The following is an 11,363-nucleotide window of genomic DNA, read 5'->3' as shown; positions in this document are numbered from 1 at the left end:
GACTTTAAGACTTGTAGCCATTTAGCCCTTTACTCCTATGGTCATTTTATAAGTTCTCTGCATATAAATTTAGAACTCTTCAATGCCTTAGAAGACTAGCTCTCTCTGACTCTATCTCTTTCTTATGTTCTCTCTTTACTCCTTCCACCAGTAGCTAGTTGTCATTGTTTGCAACTTATTCTCGATTGCTACCAACCTCCATTTGTCTCTCTTTCTCATTCTACCACTATGACCAACCCTCTCAAGATAATCACCGTTTCTACAACAACTCATTCTCATTTTTCTCATTGTAGCATTGCTATTGCATCTTATTCATCAGAAGGAATTTCTTTTTGAGTTATACTATTCCTTGCTCAAGGTATGCATCGAAAGTAAGGGTTTTTGGTTATTGAATTTTGGAGGTAGGCCACTAGTTCCCTTAGGACGAAAGTACTTTAAGGATAGTAATTGTTACACTTCAACTTAATCCTATAATTGCCCTCATTCAAATTTTCTATTCCTATTTCTCTTATTTTGGACTTGGTCAAGTTTTGTTACTCCTATTCCTTAAGACCTAATTTTTCCAGCAAATTTAACTTTAATTTTTCCAACAGATTTAACTTTCCTAACATCATGATGTTTAAGTCTTCTTTTTACCCTTGTAAGCCATTCCTTGTTAACGAGGGTAGGTTAACAAATGGTCAGACTTTACTGACATAATTCTCTAAGTCAGTACATGCACATATTTCTTCTTACTTTTTTAACATTCTAAACCCAAGATTAAGCATTATTAGGCGAAATGAGGATGTAGGTATTCTAGCTTTGAACTTAACAACCCGTCAGAAAAATGACAATGAATTATATAATTTAATGTCTCAAATAAAAATTAAGAGCCGAGTCTCTATTTAAAAATAGAAAAGATTTTTTTTATTTAAAAAACATATTTGATATATATTTTTTATTAAACTTGTATTTTTTGATAATTTATTTTGAAATTTTGTTATTTTTTAAAATAAATTTGATATATTTTTTAGAATATTATGAGAAACAATTCAAAATAAGGATAATACTTCAAAACTTTTGTATTATATTTAATTGCACAAAACCTTTGTGGAGAATAAATAAAAAAATTATTTTTCATATTTGATTTTTAAATAAAACTTTATTATTAAAAATAAGAAAAAAAATTGTTTTAAAGAAGTAATTCCAAAAAAAAAAATGGTTTTAAGGGTTGAAGTATAAGAATAGTGTAAATGAATACATGTGAAATCCTTTTAGAACATGGAGTTTATAAATACATCCACGTGAAATTTGTAAAAATATTGTTAAATGGGTTTTCCAAACAAGTATGAATCATTCCAAGCTTTGGGCATTAGTGAGATCACTCTCTCTTCCGCACAATGACCAGTGAGCCAATAGATAAGACATGAAAGAATATTTAAAAAATAATCAAAATGTCCATCTAGACTTCTACTTAGAAGACCCTTTCCTTCTTCTCTCTTCTCCCTTTGCTTTAATTTTATTTTTCTCAATATAATCATTTCTTTTTTCTTTCTTGAAATGCTAACATTTCTTTTTTTAGAAAGGGAAAGGGGAAAGGGGAAACTGGAAAGGGAGGATTTTTACCCTTGCATGTTTGAGATTAAAGGGTAAAAATTTTTACTTACAAAACCAAATAGTAGTAAAACATTACAAGCCCATTAAAATTTGCAATAAAAATGGTGATTTGGAATTCCAAGAACTAGAATTAATATATTTGAAAAGAAATAAAATTTTTGTACCAAAAATTTACTCTATTTATTTTTATTTAAAAAAATAAAAAACTTAAAGAGGATTTTAATATTTTTCTTGTACACCTTCATCATGAACTATGACGTCAAAGTTTTTTTTTTTTGGAACTCAAAGGATCTTTTTATACCTATTTACATAATTTTGTTGAAAGAGCTTTTGAATTTGTTCTTATTAAGGTCATTTTTTGTACTAAATTCTGAAAAGATTAAATTAATAAGAGTTTTTATATGTGTATAATTGATTTTTGTTGAAAGAACTATAATTTAAAAGAAAATAAAAATATTATAATATCAATTTTTTTTTTTAATTATAAATTTGATATCTATTATACGGTAAAAAAATAAAAATGAAAAAGAAAGAGGTCATGCCAAGGGAGAATCATTGTTAGAAACCTGGACAGCGAAGCTCATCGAACAGAGAGGACAAAAAAAGGAAAAAGAAAAAATTACAAGTGGGGAAACGAAAACCACGGCGACCCAAAACCAGCCGCTGCTGGTGCGGAGCCAAAAGTATTTAACAGCAGCTAGTTCTGGTTGTACCGAACCGCCGGTAAAATCAGGCGTTCGTACCAAATGAGGTTAAGGGGGGAAAAAAACAATTGAAGCCCCCACGTACATCCGGCCGATCAGGCTATGAGATTAACAAATGATGATTTAACATGGGACATGAATGAGATCGAAACCACGTCATCATGGTTTTTAACAAGACACAGTGGTGGTTTTGGTTAATTTTTTTTGTTAGTTAAAAAAAAAAAAAAAAAAAAAAAAAAGCAGTGATGGCAACACTGGTCCAGATAAAAATTTGACTGACCAATAACAATCCTCCATTCAACGCTCTGGTTGGCCATCTGCTATAAAATATGGGCTGTGGGCCCCTTCTTTTTTGACGATGATGGGCCTGAAAGATCATCATCATATCTTTGTCAAAAACAAATCAAGGTAAAATAAAAGACTCCACTTTTTCTTTCAAAAAGAGCACTTTCACCAGCTTCCTAGAAGGATCCTATCCCCCCACCATTTGTGTTACCAATACGTATATAATCTAAAGTAGGAAAAAGATAAAGCCCCAAAGGAAGGAAGATCTTTACCCAAATTTAAAAATAAGAAAACAATTTTGAAGGCAACAGAAATAAATACCTGATGCCGGTGCAGAGAGCTTGGAGTTAGTGGGGAGTTGAGAACTTTGATCAAGAACAGCCCAAAATTATTTTGAATTTAAAAAATTATTTCTTTGAATTGTTACTTTAATCATTTGTTTGGTTCGGGGAACTACGAAAGAAAAGAAAAAAAAATTGATAAAAAAATGAATTTTTCCATGTTTTATTTTATTATAAAACTAGGAATAAAAATATATATATACATAATTTAAATTAACTAAAAACTTATACATTTTAATTTCTTTTTTTTTTTTTACATTAAATGGATAAAATAAGATAAATGAGTTTGAAATTAATAAAAATAATTTATTAGTTTTAAATCTATTTAAAATTTTTCCTTTAATTTTTTTTCTAATCCATGATATGAAAATAAGAATGAGAATAAAAGTAAATCACGATACCATTTAAAAAAGTAATACCAAAACATTGAGAAGAGTGGATTTTAGTTTGTATATCATTTCTAATAATAAAAATAGAGTAATTAATGATATATTTATATATATAGGTTTCTCATTTTTATTATTTATTATGGTGTTTTAATTCATTTTTAAGTAGTATTTATTAAATACACTTAATATATTCCTATTATCATATTAATTCATAAAACGAGCGTTACCAAACACATTTCTATTTCCAACAGGAAACAACATCTCAAGGTATTGTCTCAATGAAGGAGAGAACATCTGGGGATGGTTTCCTTCATTATGAAAGCTTTGTGGGGTACCAAAATGCATGAATATTTTGAATTTGTATTTATTTTTGTATGCATAATCGTCCACTTGAAATGAGGGATAAGGACCCCCCATGGAATGAGCAGACAAATAGAATAAAGGGTATAGGCCCAAACTGTCACAAGGGAGACCCTACATCACCTGCTCATGTCTAAATGATACACACACTTACAGATGGAAAAACAAGTGGGCATATCCACTTGCCTATATATACGCTCTCTACTGATACATAGGATCATAAGAGTCATAGACCCGACTAGGCTTTGGTTTAGTGTAGGTAGATTCATCTGTGGACAAGGAAGAAAGTGGGCTTGACCTTCCTTTGCCTCTATTCACTATCTCAACTTAAATCTCCAACCATATACCTAAACACCACCCTACTCCGATCCCATAATGAACAGATATTTTGACCCTCCCAAGGAAAAAAAAAAAAAAAAGGTCAGCCATTCACTTTGTTGCTCCCCAGTCTTCATGTTGCTGACCTATTATGCCTACTAGAGATGTCCATTTTGGTCCACCTTTTGGACATCTAGTACAGAATAACAAAAGTTAATCCATTCCATCTTTTCACTAAACATAACAACCCCAACCCACCCACCCACCCCCAACAGAAAAAAAAAAAAGGAAACTAGTGTAACTAACAGACTAATCAAATCCTACATATCTAATTCTATAACTATTCTACCCCTCAGGTTTAAAGGGGAAAAACACCGACAAAAGGAAACCACCATATCTGTTATTTATGAAACAATGTTACGCAAAATTTTTGATAAATCAGTTGATAAAAGACTAATCCCGAGTTGTGTTATCATATGATTTACATGGATTGAAAGGGATTATTTGGTTTAGGATTCCACCAAATTGATTTTACTCCAAAATATTACCCACCCGAGAGAGTTGATTTCAATACACATACACCACATCACAACATGATCAGACTCTATCAAATGGTTTTCTTCAAGCATGTTATTACCGGGTGGAAGAACTCTGACAATCTCAAGAATCAATTGGCTTTCTCTTGTAAGGTTGCTGGATGAAACACCATATGTTTTCTCTCAAGCGTATAGATTTGCATCAAATAACAGGACCCAATTAAAGCTGTAATATCTTGTACCAAAACCTGGAAGAATAGACAAAATAATACATAAGAATCTAAGCAAAAACAGGTAGCAGAAATATTGAATCCCCCAATCTCATTTTCAGCATCCATTACAATCATAGAGATCATTGACAGCCATGCATGTGCTAACAAGAGATCCAAACTCAAAATAATAATCTCTTTTTCCTTATTCGGTGGGGAAATTAAGGATGCCCTTCTCGATCACTTCCACTTTTGGAAGATGAGATAATGCAGGGGGCAAATCTTTCTTCTTCTTTTTTTTCCTTGAGGAAATGGATTTGGAAGCAGATGGGAAGCGACCAAAAAACACATGGGCAGATGCAACATCACAGACCACTGGCAGTTAGACGAATTATTTTTTATACATCAAATTCACATGTCTCCCTTCCTAGAAGAATATGAAATTTCAATGTTAAAAGTTTCAACTTAAGCATGGGTTTCATAGCCTACATGGGAATTGAAAACCCACCGAAGCAGGTTATATTTCTTGTGACGAAAAGGCTGACCACATCTACAGTTTCTCACCACCAAAACAAAAAGTAACGTGTATATACATGCGTAATGTGTAAGAAATTAACATAACAATACAAATGAAATGGTCAATAACATACTACATGGGGAAAAACATTGTTTTACTAATTATTTTACTGCTTCCCGCAGTTTCCCATTCACTAAGAGGAGAAAAAAAAAATGAAAATACTGTTAGAAGAAAAGATTTTTCATCCTCACTTTTTTAACTCTTTCTGTCACAACTCTGCCCATGCTTGTCAATTAAGGATCGTTGCCAGTCTACTTCATGTCATTCCTCTCTGTCAGTGGTCTGTTGGGGTAGTTTCAGATGGCTTTTAATGGGTGCAGTCATTCAATCAATCTTTGATTTAAGTCGAGCGTATCTAAGGGGCAGTTCCTCTTCCCAATAAAGTGTGGAAATCATAAATTTGGTTTCTTTATGGTCAGAAATTAGGGCATATGAAACAGGGTGCCCCCCAAAAAGATTGGAAAACCAAAATAGTCCTCTAGATCATACAACAAGGTAATTGTATAACAAGGGCAGAATTGTCCTTTTAGTTCTGAGTGTGCCCTGTTAATAAATCATGGGGCACCCGCTTTTATTTCTCTCCTTCAGTGGATGAACACTTTTCCATTCTTTTGCTTTAAGTGAGGGTGTCTTTATCTCCCTCTTTCCAATACCCTTTCTCTCATTTAACTTTGAGAAATCCAATCAAAACCTCGACTTTTTTTCTAAATGAAAGCAAATATGACTAAAGGGGGCAGCTTTAGTTCTAATGAATATCTTTCACAGATTTATGTTTCTTACATGACATGTTTGGGATTTTAAACCCCACCTATCTAACTGACATTCTCCAAAGACTCTTTATTTCACACAATCTAACAGAACTAAATTTCAGAAGGTTAGTTCTGAAGTTGCATGAGATCTATGACACTCTCTATTCATAAATGCAGAGTTTAGAAAATGGTGTAGCTTGCCCTATATGCACAATCAGTCCCACATTGGAACATGTTACCCCTATATATACTTTCTATTGTCAATGTCATCCTCTCCTTGACTTCAGTTGCATTCACAACTCACAAGCTTGTGCAGCACATGGAATGTGGGAGAACACGTTAGCCAAACATGTGTGTGTGTGAGAGAGAGAGTGGATATGTGGTCAATCCTCAATTTTGTAAAGTGTAGATTGTGCATGGCCAATCCTAAACTTTGAACACGCATCAAAATTCATTTTATACATACCTTACATTTTAGCCATGTGCAATGGTAGGAGAAAGGCCAAAATCATAGAAGAAAGGACAACAATTACATGGCCAGAAACAATGAGAAACAACATATTCAGGATCTAAAATTTCATTAGGAAAATTTGAACGTGTCTTTCAGAATAAATAACCAAGACTAGAAATGAGAGAAACTAATCCTAAAAATTTTCTTTTCATAACAGATCCAGTGGTGAATATTTCACACCTAAAAGCAAAATTAAAACCACATGTTATCAACTTATCAAAAATATAACTTACAGTTCTCACCTAAACTTTTTCCAGAGTCTCAAAAGTTCATTTGATAGTTCCTAAGGTAGTTTTAGAAATGCAATCAAATTCCTTTTGTCATTTAATCAAGCTTTAATATCTTAACAACTGATTCTGGTTTAGTAATCTATTTTACCTCATATTAGCTAAAGCTTTCAACCAGTCTCTAAGCTTCAAGCTGACTCAACCTCAAGAGGCAACTAGATATACCAGTGCATATTATGTCATCCTCTAAACTTAAAATGAATTAGACTGTGAAGCCCACTGGCCCAATTCAGTCTCATAATCCAAAAACAGCCAACGACTGACTCAGAGGCATAGTAACAGGCCCAAACCAGTCAAGTTGTATCAGTCTTAATATCACTCATCCAGGCAGTGAAGTTTCTAGCTAAACTACTTTCAAAAGAAGTTCAAGAAGAACTAGATACTTTCTGATTTAGCTACTTTAGCTTAGTCTACCATAAATATCTAGTTATGTGTAAGATTTCTGTCCCCTTTATGAAGAGATTTCAGTCTTAATCTTTGTCTAAACATGTTTAAATTTAGAAGGTTTTTTCATTTTTATCCAGCAATGTCATAAAGAATGAAGTTAAAACCTACCAGTCCCTCCTGAATAATCCCTCAGACAAATGCTTTGTACTTCATTCTCTAATAAAAAATAATTGTGTTACAAAGGTACAATCGCAGGAATATGCCATTATGTAACCAGCACCAACATTCTGTTACCAGTAACAACGAGACTGTTGGAAGTACTAATCTTACCATTTGGAATTGTTCTGGATTGATTAAACTAATATTTGACTCAACTTTAAGTCAAACCCCATCCCAATATCCTGATATGCCCCTAGACCCAAAATCCTTAGTTAAAAGAGAGATGCCCCCTTTCTCTTCGCTTCACTCTCTTCTTTTATATGAATATTTGAATACAGGATATATGTCTCCAATTTAGGTGATAACTCTCTTCTTTTTCAGTGTTGGTTTTATTATGATTTTGCTTATTTATCTTTTCCTACTCTCTTAATCCCTAGCAGTCAAAACTATATGAACTTCCCCTTACACTCTAGCAACCTATGTTCCCATTCGTAGCCTTAATGTCCCCAACCAAGCATAAAAAAGCTGACTGCATGATTGTTTACATCTTTGCAAAACAAAGAAAAAATAGGTACATATGTATACAGGAATGAAGCATAAAAGAACATGTAATCAATTTTAAGAAAGATACTTTGCAGTACACATGAATTATTCACTATCATGAATAAGTAATCATTGAATACTAAAGGTTAAACAATTTATATTTAACAAACAAGTCATTTCCTGCTAATTCAATACAAGCTCAGGAAAATAAACTTCACCAACTTTTTTAACATTTTCCAGCTGGACTGCAACTGATAACCAAAGTTCCAACTAGTCCTCAACCAATATAACACCCAAAAAAAAAAAGATGAATGATAGATGCAGAAGAAACATAGACTCTTCAAGATTTGTAAAAGAATAAACTATATTACCCCCTTTTGGATGTAGAAATAAGTAGAAAAAAACTTTCATTTGGAAACTGGTAGAGAAATATCTTGGATTTTGTAATAAGGAAATGAAACAACCATGGAATTATATCAGGACTGCTTTTCTGAGAGAGCAAGTAGAGACCTCAATTTTTGTGCAGAACCCTGACATAAATTATATAGAAGCGACAATTCAATTTTGTTGCTATCTTACTTTTTCGGTACATACTGGGCCAATGTTTGATTGATGCAGTAAAATCTCTTTGATGGCTTTGATAAAGAAGAATTCCCTAGCAAGAGATAGTCTTACAAAAGCTTTAAAATGCGTCAGGTGGATGGTATAACCAATTGAAGATACACGCTCATAACTAGTTGGAAAATTTTGCATAGAAATAAGAAGAGAGGAAAAAAAACCCACTGGTGGTTAATGACATGAAAACATACAATTTTAACAAGAGGATGAGGATTTGCAAGACCCTAGTCATTTGCAAAACCCTAGCATCAGCCAAAAATGAGGATCATAAAGAATCATCACAATGAATATAAACACTATTAATAAACCATTTTAAAACTATGCAACCAGAAACATTTGAGACCAAATGGCACCAGAAAAACTTCAATCAATATAACATTCTACAACAGACATTTTCAACACCCAAACATTAGCCAAACAGGAAACCCTAAACTGCACCAAAAATCATAATCCAAACCAGAAACAGTTAAGGCCAAATGGCAGCAGAAAAAGTTCAATCGAGACAACATTCCATGAAAAAATTCTGAAAACCTAGACAATTTCAAAACCCTAGCATTAGCAAACAGGATAATCATAAAGAATCATACCATATAAGATAACCACTTGATTAATAAATAAACCATGCCAAAAATCATAATCCTGAATCAGAAACAAATGAGAACAAATAGGAAAAAGTTCAATCTAGACAACATTCATTGGAAAATTTTGAAAACCCTAGCATTAGCCAAAAAATGAGAACCATAAAGAACCATACCAGAGAAGGTAAACACTTGATTGATTAATAAGCAATTTTAAACCCTAAACAGGGCCAAAATTTATAATCCTGAGTTAGCAACAACCAAAACCAAATGGAACCAGAAAAAGGTTCAATAGAGACAAAATTTCACGGTGAAATTCTTGAAACCCTAAACCATTGGCATAAGAATCATAAAGAATCGTACCAGAGAAGATAACTGTTTAATTAATAAACCATTTTAAACCCTAAACGTGAGCCAAAAACCATAATCTCGATTCAGAAACAACTGGCACCAAATGGGACCTGAAAAGGTTCAATGAAGACAAAACTCGACAGCAAAATGCAGAAAACCCTCGCATTAGCCAAACATGGATAGACAATCGCACCAGAGTATATAACCGTTTGATTGCAAAATATCATGTATCGCGAAGGATTGAAAGAGAAACGATATAGAAAGGGCGGTGGAGTGAGTTTTCTCGAGGGGAAAGCGACTGTGTCTGCCTTTCTTGATTCAAATATATGCATAGAAGGAAAGGCGGTTCTTTCAACTTCAAAAGTTTAAAATACGGGTAAAGCGATAACACGCTAAAACGTCGTCCGGCAAATCCATTTCCTGCTGTATTAAGTATTTTCACCGGCTAAGGACTTTTAACAAAAACGGAGAAAGCGTTTGAGATTTAGAAACTAGGAAGTGTTTTTAATATTTATAATACTTGAAAATTTTTATCATTTAAATATTAAAAATATTTTTTATAATCAATCTCAAATATACTCTTAAAATGCATTTAGGGGTAATTCAATAAAGCGTTTCTAGTTTTTCTAATACTTGAATGATATAGATTTTTAAATATTAAAAATATTAAAAGTGTTTCCTCTTATTACTATCAAACGAGCTAGCGTGTGTTATTATCATTCAAGTGTTAGTAATTCTAAAAAGTGTTTTTAATATTTTTAATACTTAAAAAATTTTATTATTCAAATTTTAGAAATATTAGAAACGTTTTTTAGAACTACTCTCAAATGCACTCTTAGGTAGCGTTTGGTATTAAATCTAAGAATTGTTTCTAAATTTTCTAATGTAAAATAAAAATTTTAAAGTTTTACATATAGAAATACTTCCTAAAATTACTATCAAACACACATTTATAATGCGTTTGACTATAATTTTAAAAATCATTTTTAGTTTTTTTAATACTTGAAAATTTTTATTTTTTAAATATTATAAATATTAAAATCACTGTCATACACGTTCTTAAGGTTCATTTGATAGTAATTATAATAAACGTTTTTAATATTTTTAATATTTAAAAATTTGTATCATTCAAATATTAGAAAAACTAAAAATCCTTTATAGAATTATTTCTAAATAATTTTTAAGAGTACGTTTGATAGTGATTTTATAAAATGTTTTTATCATTTTTAATACTTGAATAACAAAATCTTTGAGAGTATGGAATGGGAAGCATTCCCCGATCATTAATTCTCCCGTCCTATTTATCTCTCTATCATGGTACACGATGATGATATAGAGATATAAAATAATGTAATTAAATACAAGATACAAAGCAATGGAGAACTTTCCTTTTAGAAACGATAATAATTAATAAGAGACTTTACATGGGAAAATTCTAAGTTCCGAAAAATTAAATATAAAACAAATCCAAATTCTTTAATTTGATTTACGGAAAAAAAAATTATAGATTTTTATTTTACTTTCAATAAATTTTAAATATTTTGAGGATGATACTTGTCATTTTGATAAAATTAATTTTACCATTAATATTTCTCACATTAATTTACCATTAATTTATAATAAATTTTAAATTATAGATTTTTTTAGCTGGGCTTATGGGTTAAACCAAGACTAAAATTGTGTTTATTTTTTTGTTAAATAATATATATCTATATACACTTTGGTTGAAATATTAATTTTTAAAATTTTTTATTTTTTTAAAAAAAATCACTTATCAAATTTCTAATTTTTATTAGTAAATGCTTCTAAACATTAGTAAGTATTTCTATTCCTCTTGAAATCATTCAAACTTGCTCTAAATCCCA

The 11,363-nt window shown here is 31.4% G+C and overlaps 1 long non-coding RNA gene across 1 annotated transcript; it reads right to left on the bottom strand.

Moving 5' to 3' along the window:
- Positions 1–4,410: 4,410 nt before the first annotated feature.
- Positions 4,411–9,926, bottom strand: LOC117919956. Its single transcript, XR_004652161.1, has 2 exons — positions 9,511–9,926; positions 4,411–4,777 (listed from the first exon to the last, which is right to left on the bottom strand). It is a non-coding gene; the product is annotated as an uncharacterized LOC117919956 (long non-coding RNA).
- Between the last annotated feature and the right edge of the window lie 1,437 nt (positions 9,927–11,363).

The sequence above is a fragment of the Vitis riparia genome, chromosome 8 (assembly GCF_004353265.1).
Source record: "Vitis riparia cultivar Riparia Gloire de Montpellier isolate 1030 chromosome 8, EGFV_Vit.rip_1.0, whole genome shotgun sequence".
Taxonomy (NCBI): domain Eukaryota; kingdom Viridiplantae; phylum Streptophyta; class Magnoliopsida; order Vitales; family Vitaceae; genus Vitis; species Vitis riparia.
This window is presented reverse-complemented; position numbering and strand designations above follow the sequence as displayed.